The sequence below is a fragment of the Talpa occidentalis genome, unplaced genomic scaffold (assembly GCF_014898055.3).
Source record: "Talpa occidentalis isolate TD23 unplaced genomic scaffold, MPIMG_talOcc4v2.1 talOcc4.5, whole genome shotgun sequence".
Lineage (NCBI taxonomy): Eukaryota > Metazoa > Chordata > Mammalia > Eulipotyphla > Talpidae > Talpa > Talpa occidentalis.
The window spans coordinates 12,005,538-12,020,601 of record NW_023604861.1 but is presented as its reverse complement, the minus strand read 5'-3'; positions in this window follow the sequence as shown (position 1 = coordinate 12,020,601).

The window sequence follows — 15,064 nt, the reverse complement described above, 5'->3', positions numbered from 1 at the left end:
TCATTTTAAGAGAATGCATATATGAACTTCCCAGGAAGACCTAATTCTTTGCTAAATCTAACTTGTTTCCTTTCTGATCGCTACACTCTCTACCTAAAATGAAGGTTCATGCATTGCTTATTCTAGTCTGGCTTCCTGCACCATTTTCCAAAAAGAATTTTACAAATTTTCTACATTCACTTTTCTTTAAATAATAATAGATTAGTGCTACTAAAGCAGACCCCCAAATTTTAAAGTACTTTAGATTTCAGCCTCAGAATACTAAAGGATACAGTAGCTATCCAATTGAAGATCTTTTTTGATACTATGAATTTCACTCTTTCTCTCTAGAATTTCCACTCAATGCACCCTGATTTTCTTTGAGCCAATCTTAGACAATCTCATTCAAATCAAGCTCTTTACATTTTTCTCAACCCAACATTTTATATTATAACCCTAGAAGTGTACCTTAGGTTTTAAAACCAATTCTGAAGCTTCCTTGCTATATTCACTCAGCCTAATAAATCCTAGATTATTCTGTGCTTTTTCTGACAGAATCATCAAGCCAGAACAGTCTGAATCAATGGATTCCTTAGAAGTCGTAACATTTCAATCCATTGGTTTGCATAAGTAGACCAAGCTGTATTCATAGTTTTTAAAAGTTAAGACTATTTCAAGCTGTGTATTCACATTGATTTTAGTGTCTCTCCAGTCAGTGCATTATCCTTGACATTATGATGAACAGACAAGTAGCAGACTGGGTCCACATCAATGTCACACTAAATGCATGGCTTGTGCTTCCAGCATGGGCAGGGACAAAGAACTGATGAAAAGACTGGCAACGTAAAATCCATAAGATAAAAGTAGTACCTATCTCACAATGTATCTACACAGAAGTGTAATGCAGGGGTCAATGAAAAAATTTCTCCAACAAACAATAGAACATCTAAAAAATACTGGCCCATATAGCACAGTGTTTCCATTCTTGTACTTGTAGGTGGCACAAAGGATTGGATATTAAAATATTGACATCATCATACATAGGAAACACTTCATTTGATCACAACTAAAATCTGATCCTCTGGTAACTAGGCTTAATTTTTTGCAGCCATTAATACTGACTAGTCCTTTGAGCTGAGCCCTTATTACACAACATTTAAGTAAGTTGATATGAAATTAAACCATCTAAGAGGCTCTGCATAGACATCTTGCCAAATAAGATATACAACATCAAACAAGATATATGTTAGGTACATGAAAAGATGCTTATCATCTCTTATTATTAGAGAAATGACAATAAAAACCAAAAGGAGATAATCATGTCAACCTATGAGGATGACTATTACCCAAAAGACAAAAAAACAAGAGTGGGTGATGATGGGGAGAGGAAACACTTGCACACTGTTGTTACAAATGCAAATTGGTGCAGCCATCATGAAAAGCAGGAAAGTGATTTCACATAAAATTAAAAATTGAGGGCCTCCCTGGTGGTGCAAGAGCTTAAGCACCACACTATGAAGCAATCCGCAGCCTCTGCAGCACGAGTTCAACCCCTGGCTGGCCAGGGAGCAACCCACATGGCAAAGTAGACCTCTCCTATCTCCACTGCTGCTCCCCTCATTAGTGTGTTTCAGTCAGTCTGTTTGTTCTGTTCCCAACTCTGTCTCAGGTGATCCTCTCACCCCCCGCATCTCTGGCTTGTACACCAGCTCTTGTGTGTATAAATAAATAAATCTTAAAAAAAAAATTAAAAATTGAGACTCCACAAGATTCAGTTATCTCACCTCTGGGTATTTACCCAAAAAAATGCAAAACTACTAATTTGAAGAGATAGATACACCCCCCAATTTATTTTAGTATTACTTATAATAGCCAAGCGCTGGAAATAATAAATAACCTAAGTGCCCACTGATTAATAAGTATATAATGAAAATATGATACACATACACACAGACACACTCAGGAATATTATGCAGCGCTTAAAAAGTTTAAATCCTGCCATTTTCAACAGCGTGGATGGCCCTGGAGGGTATTATACTTAATGAAGTAAGCCAGAAAGACAAAGATAAATGCCTTATGATTTTACTCCTATGGCATGGGGAGAAAACAAACAGATGAATTGGGAAAGTGGTTTGTAAATCAGGATAAAGGGGGCAATGGTATGATGAAGGATAGAATTGAACTTTTAGCAGTGAACTTAATGAAGTAGATATACATGTTGATTTTCAATAATGCACACAGGAAACATATATAATGTTATAATGTAGTTTTACCTCAATTAAAATAAAGACTTTCTCAGGATTTATCAAACCTCTATCATTTCTGTGCTCTAATGACTATCATTAATTTCTTTGCAACTAATTGATGAAATAGGAAAAGGGTCTTAGGAAGAAGCCGGAATTGTGAAGGGGTAGCTCAGGTACATAAGTTCCTCCTCCATATCCTTAAACCATTTTTCTATTATTTGTTAGTTTGTATTGCTGGTGGTAGACCAAATTCTCACCTTTCATTGATATGTAAAAAATTTCCAATAAAATAAATAGTATAGACCACCTATGTTGTAATCAACATATTTTATGTTTATAGTATAAATACTGTAACTCCCATTAACAGTGAACCATTTCAACTGCTTAAATGGATATGTTTACTTTTTTTTTAGATATAGTTTATAGTTTCTTCATGCCCTTTCATATATAGATAATAAGTAGAAATCCACTGGGAAAAAAAATATGAACCTTAGATCATGCCAAAGTTATCCCTATGGAATAAAAAAGCAATTAGACATTTAAAACTTTGCAAACAAAAATGTACTTTAAAAATTTAAAGGCAGTAAAATTCAGAATCATTACAATGTATCTAGCCTAGTTCAAAATCACATGCTATGTTGTCTATAAAGTTTAACAAGAACTTTTGAAGAGTATCACTTTATTCAGTATACCATACGCTCTTTATTGCCAGATTTTCCCTTGGTGTTTATAACCATCTAAATAAGTATATGATACTGAAATGAGATGTCAGGTTATTGTGCATTTTCCCTTCTTATATAAAGCTTAAAAATACAATTTGTAAAATTTTAATTTTGTCAGAAATCTAAGCTCAAATCTTAAGAGTACTTTTCATTAATCAAATTTGAATCCTTTGGTAGCCCACTGTGTATGTTACACTGTACACATGAAGTCACCATTTTTGTAAGACAGCCTGCATTTGGAGTTGAAAGCTCAGCCAACAGATTATAATTACATTATTCAATGATCTGCAGCCTGTGCCTCAAGCAACAGCCCAACACACTATTAGTGGCAGTGAAGGCTGGAAAACAATGAGTAAAAATTAAAACAGAGAAAAGTAAAATCCAACATAAAAACAAATGTTTGTAAAAGTGGTTCAAGTTAGAATTACAGTTGCACATCAAAGATCACATGCAAGTGCAAATTTTAGTAATATCAAGAATCCAACAAAAAATTACATGTTTACACCATTTTGGCTTAAGCATATTTGCAGGATTCTTAAACTATCATAATCTAAGCCAAGAGCAGGCCATTTTAACTAGTGGCATCTAGTCTTTGCTAATTTCAAGATCAGAACGTTAAAGTATAAATAATGTTAAATGGGGCAACTTATCTTTTTAAATTTTTATTTTTATTTATGCATACAAGACCAGGATCTTGGCCAGAGGTGTGGGGGGGTGAGAAGATTCACCAGAGACAGAGTGGGGAGCAGAACAGGCAGATCTACTGAAATACACTGCTGAGGGGAGCAGCAGAGGAGACAGGAGAGGTCTGCTGCACCCTGTGGGTCAGCAACCTGACCAGGGATCAAACTCATGCCACAGTGGCTGGTGATAGCTTGATAGCACTGAAACTTTAACCCCTGTGTCACCAGGGAGGCCCCTATTTATTATTCTTAATTGCGGTAACATCGGTTTACAACATTGTTTGTGATTTAGAGGTAGAGAATCTCCCCCTTCAGGTGTTGTTACCACACCCACCACCAAAATACTCACAGCTGAAGAGCAACTTAGCAGAAAAATCATCATTTGACTCACACAAGGTGAAATATGTCCCTTCCCCCAGACAACTAGATTACCGAACCCAGGGAGGTATGAGCTGTTTCTACAAGTTAGACATCATTTTCTTGAATCTGTATTTTAAAATTTAGAAATATATAGAAGCATAGATACTTAAAAATATGTGTTTGTGTGTGTGTGTGTACAATAGTAATCAAAAGAAATACTTAAATCAACCTGTAGCCTGGTGGAACAAATCATGTCTATCAGTGAGGATTTCAAACATGTACAAAAGAGCAACCTTTGTTTGCAGCATAAAAGAAAGCAAGCCTGGTTGGAATGCTGCCTCACCACGGAGTGATCTCCTGCTTACCCGTGCTTCCACAGGCTACATCCTGAGGTCCCTTCCTTTGGTAGCACTATGCATGCTTTGCTGTCGAGATAACGTGTACACTTCATATGCAAGATATAATGGAAGCAGAAATTGCTCCCTTGATTTAACCAGTAGTTATTTATGAATGTTGAGCTGTGCGAAATTGTGGTTATTTGTAGATCCTCATTAATAACACCTCACACTATTTCTGCAAAGGCAAATGCACTTTGACATTCAATATTTTTTCTTCACAATTACTTGAATTCTCTCTGAACACAAGTGGAAAACAGGTAATTGTACCCATAGTTCAAAACATAATGCAGTTTATTTTAGAATCGTGGTGAAAACCAATAGGTTCTTTGTCTGCATCAGTGTTCTAACAATTGCAAAATGTTTCTTGTCCCACAATGTAAATTACTAGAATGGTGTTACTTTTCTCCGGGATACTGCTCAAAAGATAGTTTTATGGTTAAAAAACCCTTACTGAAATTTTGTTGCTCTAACTGAAAAAATAAAATCTATAAAACATAAAAGCAAGAATAGGTAATACTGGAATAGTATAACCTCAGTAACAGCTTAGAAAGAAATAGCACAAAACTAAAGTCTTTTTCTTGGAATACTCGTTTTCATTTTTCATTTAGGTTACATGGAAAGCATTTTGGGGTATTTATCAAATAACTGCTTAGTAAAACTATTTCAGTAAGACTCAAGACGTTTTCCTTTCCTCCTCCCTCCACACTTTTTTGCTCCTTCTCCCTAGAATTTGTTTCTATCCATCTGCCTAATGTCTGGTCTCCTCTTAAATGTCTCTCTTTCTGAACAGAACATTTCTCTAAGTCTTCACTTATCTGTCATTCTCATGAAAACATCCTGTCCTGTGTTTGTTCCCATGGATATGATAGTGACCTTTACCCTTGAGTTGAAGACTTTCCTTTATACACTCTATTGAAGAATAGATTGTGTACTGCAACTGAGATAACAATTCCCCTTTTTCTGAGGAAGATATTTCTGGGTTAAGACTATTTGTCATTATCAACTGATGAATGTAGATATCCTTTTAAGACACTAATAGCCATTATGAAATAATGGTCTCGAGAGGATTCTTATACATCTTTGAGCACTTGGCTTGGTAGAGCCACATCATGGGCAGGCAAAAGTTGTCGGGTAAACTTAACTGAAATACCTCCAACTTAGTTCAAATGTGTGTGTCACCAATGGCGAAACTTCATACTTGAGAAAGCCTAATATGTCCAAAAGCACACACATTTTAAAGATGGAAGGCTTAGAAGAGTTATTAACCATCAACATACCAATGAATAGACCCTTGTCACTATTCCCTGAAGAACACACTGCTTAGCTACCTCCAGGAGAGAAAGCTAACATCATATCAAATCTTATAATGCTCCAACATCTGTTCATATGATATTAATTTTGAGGGCTTACACTTGAAATTATTGTATTTTCTTTGCTCTTAATATGTAGAACAGATAAGAGGATGTAAACTGCAAGCTTCAATTTCAACCATTGTTGGAGTTACCTACTTATTTGAAAGCTCGCCCTCTGTTGTCAAATGTGACTATGCATATGTCACAAAACCTATATTCTAAGTCAGACATCACCACACACACACAAGTATACTCTGCACTAGACAGTGTTATACAGAGAAGCAAAACCAACAGGATATATATATCACATAATACATAGATATTATCTATATAATCTTATCTATAAAATTCTTTCACATAAAAATCCAGAAAAGTGTTTGACCAAATACCTCCCGGGCATTGTACCCTACCTACAAAAGTTGATAAATAAAATTAACCATTACAAACTATAAGCATTTATGTTCTCCTAAATTGCTTATTTTGTTCCTGTGACAAAATTGTTCATCAGTTTTCCTTTAAAGATGACCCAATTCTCCCTGTAAATCACTAGCTGATAAGGAGATCAGCAAAGGGACAATATGCATTTGGTGCCATATTTTCTTTTTGATGCAAATATCTTTCATCACAAACATATGAAATTTATGCTAATATAAAAACTGTCATACATTATGATACATTCTAGAAGAATTGGTTCCTCTCATAATATTTGTTTCTTAACCAGCTGCAATAAAACTTCTTTATTATAGAGTCCATAAAGCATTTCACCTCCTCAATTCAATCCTTAAAGTGGCCATTAAGGACCTCCAATGTACCCATTTGTAACATTATTAATAACAACTATAATGCCAACTCTAGCCAACAAGAAGAGAGGAAAATACAATGAAAATGTTATCCTGAAGAAGCCATACACCATAATTTCGATGTTAGTAGAAGTCAAATATATTCACAGTCAAAAATTATGAAGCTTTGCCCCCCTAGTTTACTTAATAAATGTTTTCTCTGAAGATAAAATCAAGATAAGAAAGATGTATAAGTTTTTTGGTTTCTTTTTTTTTGTTTGTTTGGTTTTTGTTTTTGCTGCCACCAGCCATTTTCTAGAATACACCTCTGATCATATCAAATAAATGTCAAAAAAAAACCTTTGATAGAGCCCATGGACAATCTATACCGACCCTAGCCTGTGGCCTGCTTTTATACAACCTGAAAGCTAAAAGCATATATATTTTAAAGTGTTGTTTAATTTTAAAAGCATTATTTTAAAAACACAAGATCTATAACTGAGGCTATTTGTGGCCACAGTGTTGAAAATATTTCTTGTCTAGCCTTTTACTGAACAAGTTAACAAGTTTGCTAACCCTCGTTTGAAGTACACACCCACAGCATGACATTTGAGGCCCTTCACACACTGAAGGCAAATTGACAGATTAACCATACTGTGAAAGTTCCCTGTCTTGGCTTGTCCCTCTTTTCCTCTCAAGTCATCTAAATTCATCTGTCAATCAAGGAAGAGTTCAAGCTCATCTTCTCTATGAAGCTTTCTCTGGCTACTCGTTTCCATACTAATCTCTCTTCCCTTGGAATTCTAACAAACATCAATATTTGCCTCATTCGTGGATAATCATATTCCTTTTGATGCCGTAAGTTTATCTGATGTCTTCTTCTCGACAAGACCTAAACATCCATGCATAGTTTTCTTACAGTGTTATGCAGCTATTCAGTATCGGTATTAAAGTTTTAAGGACTGTCAAGGTCTTCAAAGTCTCATTTTTTATTCATTACCATCATATAGGAGTAATTACTGTTGCCATCTAGTGTCAAATCAACATGTAATCCTTCATTTAATCCTCAGCAAATTTTAGGTGATAAGTCAAGTTATCTTATTTTTACATGTGGGATTGCTATTATAATTCCTTTACAGGTAAGGCAGACAGGTTAAGTAACTTACCTGTTTTATGTCGGATTCATTGAAGAGACATTTATTCAGCTCTTACTGTGCCCCAGGCAGGGAACAATACATACACAGTCCCTTCTCTAATTTAATGACAGAGTATGAATCCAAACTCAGGTCAGCATTTAAGCATGGTATAATACAATTTTGAGTGTAATTTTATTGATTGATTGATTGATTGATTGCCTAGAGAGACATAGCCATGTTCCAAATAATTGTAGTAGTGCTATAAAATTAAAAGAGAATAGGGCCTCCCTGGTGGCATAGGGATTAAGTCTCTGCACTATGACCTGTATGGTCTGAGTTTGATCCCCAGTCAGAGAGCTAACTCACATATGACACAGCAGACCTCTCCTGCCTCACCCACTGCTCCCCTCAGCAGTGTATTTCAGTTAATCTACCTATTCCGCTCCCTACTCTGTCTCTTGCAAATCCTCACACACACACCCCTCACACACTTCTGGCCTCCATTTTTACAATTAAAATATATCTAGATGGTCCAACCACTATGGAGAGCTGTGTGGAGATTTCTGGACCTACTAAACATAGAGCTTCCATATGATCCAGCAATTCCACTCCTAGGTATTTACCCAAAGGACACAGAAACATCAATTCCAAAGAGCACCTGCACCCCTATGTTTATAGCAGCACTGTTTACAATAGCTAAGCTTTGGAAACAACCCAAATGCCCAAAAGTAGATGACTGGATCAAGAAGATGTGGTACATATATACCATGGAATATTACTCAGCATTCAAAAAAGATAAACACATGCAATTTGCAGCAACATGGATGGCGCTGGAAGGGATCATGCTCAGCGAAATAAGCCAAAAAGAAAAAGAAAAATACCGGGTGGTCTCACTCATAGCAGGAATCTAGAAAACTTAAATAAGGGACCAGGAAAATGAATATAAGAAAGTGAAAATCAAAATCAACAAAAAACTATGAACCAGAGACACTTTTTGGGGGGTGGGGGGCGGGAGGGGAAGGATTGGGGTCAGAATGGGGTGTTTGCAATTGTATGGGGGAATATAAAAATAAAATTTAAGATTAAAAAAAAATAAATAAATAAAGTGAAATTAAAAATTAAAAAAAAATATATATATATCTAGAGATAGTGGAATTGGAGGTGGGAAACTTTGAAGATTTGAGTCATATTAACATGTAAATTGCTTAGTATACCAAAAAAGTACTTCATAAGTTCTAGGGCCTATGAGGAAGATAAATTTAATATAATCATTCATGACATTGGTTTTAAATAATTTCTTGGATTTATAAAATTATATGCAACAAAAGCCAAAATAGATAAATTGGATTATTTCAAAACTAAAATTTTCTGTGAATCAAAGAACAGAACAGGATAAAATGTAACCTATAGAATGGGAGAAAAATTTTGTAAATCATAACTGATAAGGTATTAGCATACAAAGTATAAAGAACAATGCTAAATAACAGAAAACAAAAAACTGAAGTTAAAAAATGGGCAAGGGACTTTTCTCCAATTAAAAAAAAAGCATACAAATAATCAATAACTAAGAGAAAAGCTGTTCAAAATCACTAATAATTTAAAAATGCAAATTGAAACTTCAATGAGATACCACTCATTGATGGCTACTATTAGAAACACAGAAAATTTTAAGTGTTAGCAGAGGTATGGACAAGTTGGAATTCTTGAGCACTGCTCCGGGGGAGGGATGTAAAATGAGGCAGTCACTATCCATGTTCCTCAGAAAATTAAAGGTAAAATTACAGTATGGTAATTCACTTCTCTCTCTCTCTCTCTCTCTCTCTCTCTCTCTCTCTCTCTCTCTCTCAATCTGTGTATTATATAAAATAATTGACATTAGAATGTCAAAGAAACAGTAGTACTCCAACACTCAATGCAGAATTATTCACAATAGCCACAAGATGGAAGTAACCCAAGTGTTCTTGACAAATGCCTGAGTAACCAGTGTGGTATATTCCTACCATGGATTGTTATTCAACCTTAAAAAGGAAAAGGAATTCTGACATAAGCTACAGCACAGATGAATCTTGAGGACATTTTGCTAAGTGGAATAATCTAATCACAAAAAAAGATAAATACTGTATGTTCCCAGTTATAACTAGAGTAATCATATTTGTCAAGAAAAAAATATAGAATGGTGGTTGCCAGAGGTTAAATGGAAGGAGAGCAGGGAATTGTTCATTGAGGATAGAGCCCCAGTTTTGCAAGATAAAAGATCTTCTAAAGACTGGCCAATCAACAAAGTGAATATACTTAACACAACTACACATTTAATGATGGTTAAGATGATCTCCTACAAGTTTTACTGCAGTTAAATTTTTTAAATAAAATTAATTCAATAGATGTCTTCTATTTCTGCCCTGAGGGCATGTTTGACACATTAACAAAACTTGAAAATGACTGAGTGAGACTGCAAAATCACTTTTGTTATCTAAACCCAGGGTTCTTCCAATGGACCATGGTTCCAAGCACCTGGGCGATGTAAGAATCTGCTTGTTTTTCAAACCTGTGAAAATACTAAAAGTTAATGTGTTCTTTGGTAAGGTGCAAAATTACAGGTTACAAAAATCATCCATGCCTTTCCTACCAAACACTGCTTTGCTCTTGCATGAGGACAAAAACATGATCTGCCTCATGATTTATTATTTCATTTCATTTTTTTTAATCTCTTACCTTTTCCAATATAATGGACATACTATGCAGAAATCCAAAATTTTACTGCTGTTCAAGAAAAGAACTTGGTGCACTAAGAGAAGCTGTTAGTGAAGAGTGTCATTTTCCTCCCATATGATTTGACAACACTGACTGGAGCTGTGGCTGAGCTTCATATGGTGTTTTAAATGATGTCACCTCAAACATTGATTCAAACTGGGGTGCCAAAAGTAATCAAATACTCAATTATTTGAACATCTGTCTTATGAAGAACACAATGGCCTCATTAAGATTTATAAGACTTTGTTTCTATTGTATAGAAACTTCGAGACAAGCTGAAGAGTAATTATATACAAGAAAATTAAATAGTAACATAGAAGTAAAATTATAAAGAAAATTGAGAAAGGTCTTAAGGGAATGTGTGTTTAACTGAAAATACAAAGTTACCCAAATGGCTGTTATTTGGTGGGAGGTGGCTGAGTGCTTTCTATTTGTCAGGAAGGACAGATGCAAACAGCACTTAATCAGGGACAGCTAACCCCTTCCTTGGGGGGTGCTGAGCAAGGTCTGGAAATAGTTTTTGGTTATCACAACTGAGAGGGGGAATTTTACTCATGTGTGGTGGGTAGACACCAGGCAAGCTACTAAATATCTTACAATTCGCAGGACAGTCCCTCGCAATAAAGAATGACCTGAAACTAAATGTCAGTAGCACTAAGGTTGAGGAACCTTGGACTAGAGCTAAACCATTTCATAAAAAGGATTTTACTAAAATTATAAAGGATGGAGAAGAAAAGATATGATAGAGAAGTAGATAATCAGAGGTACACAGTGCTGAAGGGCTGGAGTATTATGGGGTGGCAAATGGATTGATTCAACTTAAGTCAAGGATTTTAGAGAGTGGACAGTCATTAAATGTAGACTTACAGCATGAGCTCTGAAAGTTTGGTGCTGTGGTGTTACTAGATAAGAGACTTGGAACAATTACTTGTCTCTTCTGAGTCCATTTTCCCTTGTCTATAAAGTAAAGATAATAATATTAGCTCATATTTGATGTTAAGGTCAAATGGAATAATTTGAGTGCCTCCATCCTGGTAGGCCCAGGGACACAATCAATAGTAGACAGAGAAAAGTCCATTCTTTCAATTTTCTAGACCCTAGTGATTAACCAATTCAATTTTCAATTACCCATCGAAATTATTGATTTTCAATTACCACTGCAATCAGCCAAAGGCTTATTAGTTAAGATTTTATTTTCTGTTTCCATCCCTTCCTTCATGTTTTCAACAAGTATTCCTTCAATTATTTTCTTTAGACAATGTCCCCTTCCCTGTAGAGAGTTTTTATTCTGTCAGAGAAAAAGATTTATTAACAAGAAAATGAGAGGAAGTATTATTGAATGAGTAATACACAGATGATGCCAAACTTACAACTTGATTGTATCCTAAATCCAACATCTATCACACCCTGTGATGACACTTGTAATTCACAGAACTCTCATGCAATATCAATCTGCAGTAGGTCCTAGCTTCTTGTCTTGCCCTGTATCTTCTCATCAATCTGTTTCTCCATGCATTCACCTTAATATCTACATTTCAAATATATTCACCAATGTCAATATTTTTTAAAGCACATGTCATAGCATTCACATTCTTAGAAAATTCCCCCATAACCTACAGAAATGAATCTGTACAAATTTCCAACAAACAAGTATTTCCATGAACTAGTTTCTGCCTAAATCTACAATAACATCTCTTATACCTCAGCCTCCATAACCTTGTACCCAGACAGAGTTCCCTCTATCCTGGATTTCCCAAACTCACTTCCATTATAAAGTTATTACTTTGCATAGGATATCTTCCACTCACTGGGCCTCCCTGGTGGCGCAGGTGGTTGAGCGCTGCACTATGAAGCTGTCCGCAGCCTCTGTAGTGCAGGTTCAATTCTGGCCAGCCGGCAAGAATTCCATATGGCGCAGCAGACCTCTCCTGTCTCACCCGCTGCTCCCCTCAGCAGTGTATTTCGTCAGTCTGCCTGCTCTGTTCCCCACTCTGTCTTTGGTGAATCCTCTCACCGTCCTGTGCATCTGGCCTGTACCCCGGTTCTTGTACAAAAATAAATAAATCTTTAAAAAACCAACAGAATATCTGCCACCACTCAAGACACCTTTCTCTTTTGTGACTGTGAACTACAGTCACCATTCCCTTTGTTTAAGTGTTGCTTTCCTCTGGTACCTGTTGTATATCAGAGAATGGTTACATTGGTAGGAATGCAAAGATGAATAAGATAGTGTACTGTATATGACAAATACAGGAGTTAATGAATGTATGAACCCAACACTAAATAAGTAGGTGGGGGAATGCTTACTAAGTACACAATGCACCACAACATGTAGAAAAGAAATTGACTGACTCTTCCAGTAAGGAATCCCATAATCAGGAAAGGCTGATGAAAAGAGGAGTCCCCAGTACATGTCCACCAACTAAATAGGAATGAAAGAATAATTACACCACCCCAGAGGAGGAACCTGAGCACCAGTCGTGAAAGAGCATGGCATGAAGGACATGCCTCTTTGAACAATTGTTCAAAGAGGGATGGGGAGAGGTAACAAAGGACAAAGTCATATGGACAGTGGTGGAGATGTGAAGCAAATGAATTACAAGATGGAAAAGATGGTCAGGTACAAAATCTTGAAAGGATTTGTAGGCAATTTTCCCATTGCTATGACAATGGGAAAACTGAATGCCATTGGTTCAGAGAAAGGGTGGGGGTACGAAGGTAAGTCAGGGATGTCAAGGAGAATAGTTAGAGATTATTGCTGGAGCCCTAGTTGTAGATGAAGAGCATGTGAAATAGGCAATAGCATAAACAGTGAAGAGGAAAAACAGATACAGGAACTACAGAAGAGGCAATGAGGAATGAACTAGTGTATACTATATTATGTATGGTTTGGGGTAAACAGGGAAGAGTCCACATTGATTCCTTCTTTTCTCGTTAATATGACAATTCCATCCCTTTTGTTTTTCAGAAATGAAAAGTTTTATAATTTACTAGTGTAATTTTCTTTTTTAATTAACCATATTAATAAAGATGAGTATTTTGAACATGCCATTTTCTTGACTAACAAACGCAAACCTAATCATCTTAAAACAAAATGGTCTTAATATTTATCATTTGTATTATTTTACAAATTTTTCTTCTTGCTGGTAGCAAATACCTGAGGTATATTATTTTTAGCATTCATTTTTGAGTCTCCAAGGATTAGATTATTGTATTCCACCTTTTTTCCCCCCAAATGAAGTAGTTGCTACTTTTACTTCTAAAGAAAAAAAGATGAATTCTTAGGTTCTATATTGATTAAATATCTTTACATAGCAGTTTGCATTTATTACACAACCCACTTACAAGCAAATCAGCGCTTTTCATAATCACACAAAGCCATACACTATCTCTGCTCACAGTACTGGTTTAATAGCAAAACCAAGTTTTACTTTTCCTTTCCTCGTTTAACAATGCCAAAAACATATGTGGTGAGTTAACAGCCAAAATAATTGAAATGTGGGATTCTTGGCTGTAGATAGGGTAATACTGAACCTCAGGAGCTAACAAGAGGTGTTGATGATTTATTAACAAAACATAAAGTTGTGTGAGATGGTAGCTAGACATCCAGTAAGAGCCAATTACTGTGACTTGTTCCAATGTTTGCCTTTGACTGAAAGTGGCTGCCGGTCATCAACCTCCCTATTGGCTGCCATTCTGTAGGATAGGGGATGCTTGGATATCAGTATTATGGACTATTTATACAGAGTTGGAAGAGACCAGTGAATGTAAAGTTGTACTTACCAGCACAATATTAACCTAGAGGGAAATTAGGAGGAATCTCCAGTGCAGAAAGTTATAGTTTTCCATATTAATGACAGACATTTTATGTTCGAAGTGTGTGTATATTTAAAGAAATCCATACACATTTGATCAGCCTAAGTTATGTATTCATACCTCCTAAGTATGAACAGAGATGACAAAAAAACCTGATGCTTAGAAATATCTAATGGTTTCCCCAGAAGCCAGTTTCCCAATTCCTGTGCCCATTCAGTAAGCCTAATTAACATATCTACACAAACACTCTAATTTTGTTTGCACTGGAGATTGTTTATTAACACATCCCGGTTTAATAGCTTTTGTCATAAAGGGATCTGCCTTTCAATCACTGTATTCCCATGAAAAACAATATTTATAAACTGTTAACATTTCATGTCAAGCATTAAAAAAAAAAAATCCCAATCCAATTCCCGTTCTAAGGCACTCCAGACAGTAAAATGGAATACCCCCAGATTGCTGCTTCATATACCATGTCTGCTGCCTCACAGCTTACAGCAAACAGAGAAAGTTAATGACTAGTATGGCCAGACAGACAAATCATGCAAATCAGACTAAATCACATCCATGCATATTACTTGGTAGTTCAAATATTTGGATTTCCTTCATACAGCTTATTAATTTTCTATATTTTTGCATGTGTCCCCCTTTGGCATATGATAGCTACACTTTACCTATTAAAAATACCTTCCACTGAGACAATTTTGGTAAGTTCTGTTCATACACTTATTAAAGCTTTATGGAGAGCCCATTCTATTTCAGATTCTGTGTATTACTTGAAATGGAGTCAACTGGTATTCTGAGATCCTTGTGAGGCATAAGGTTCAGATTAAAAGTGGTTC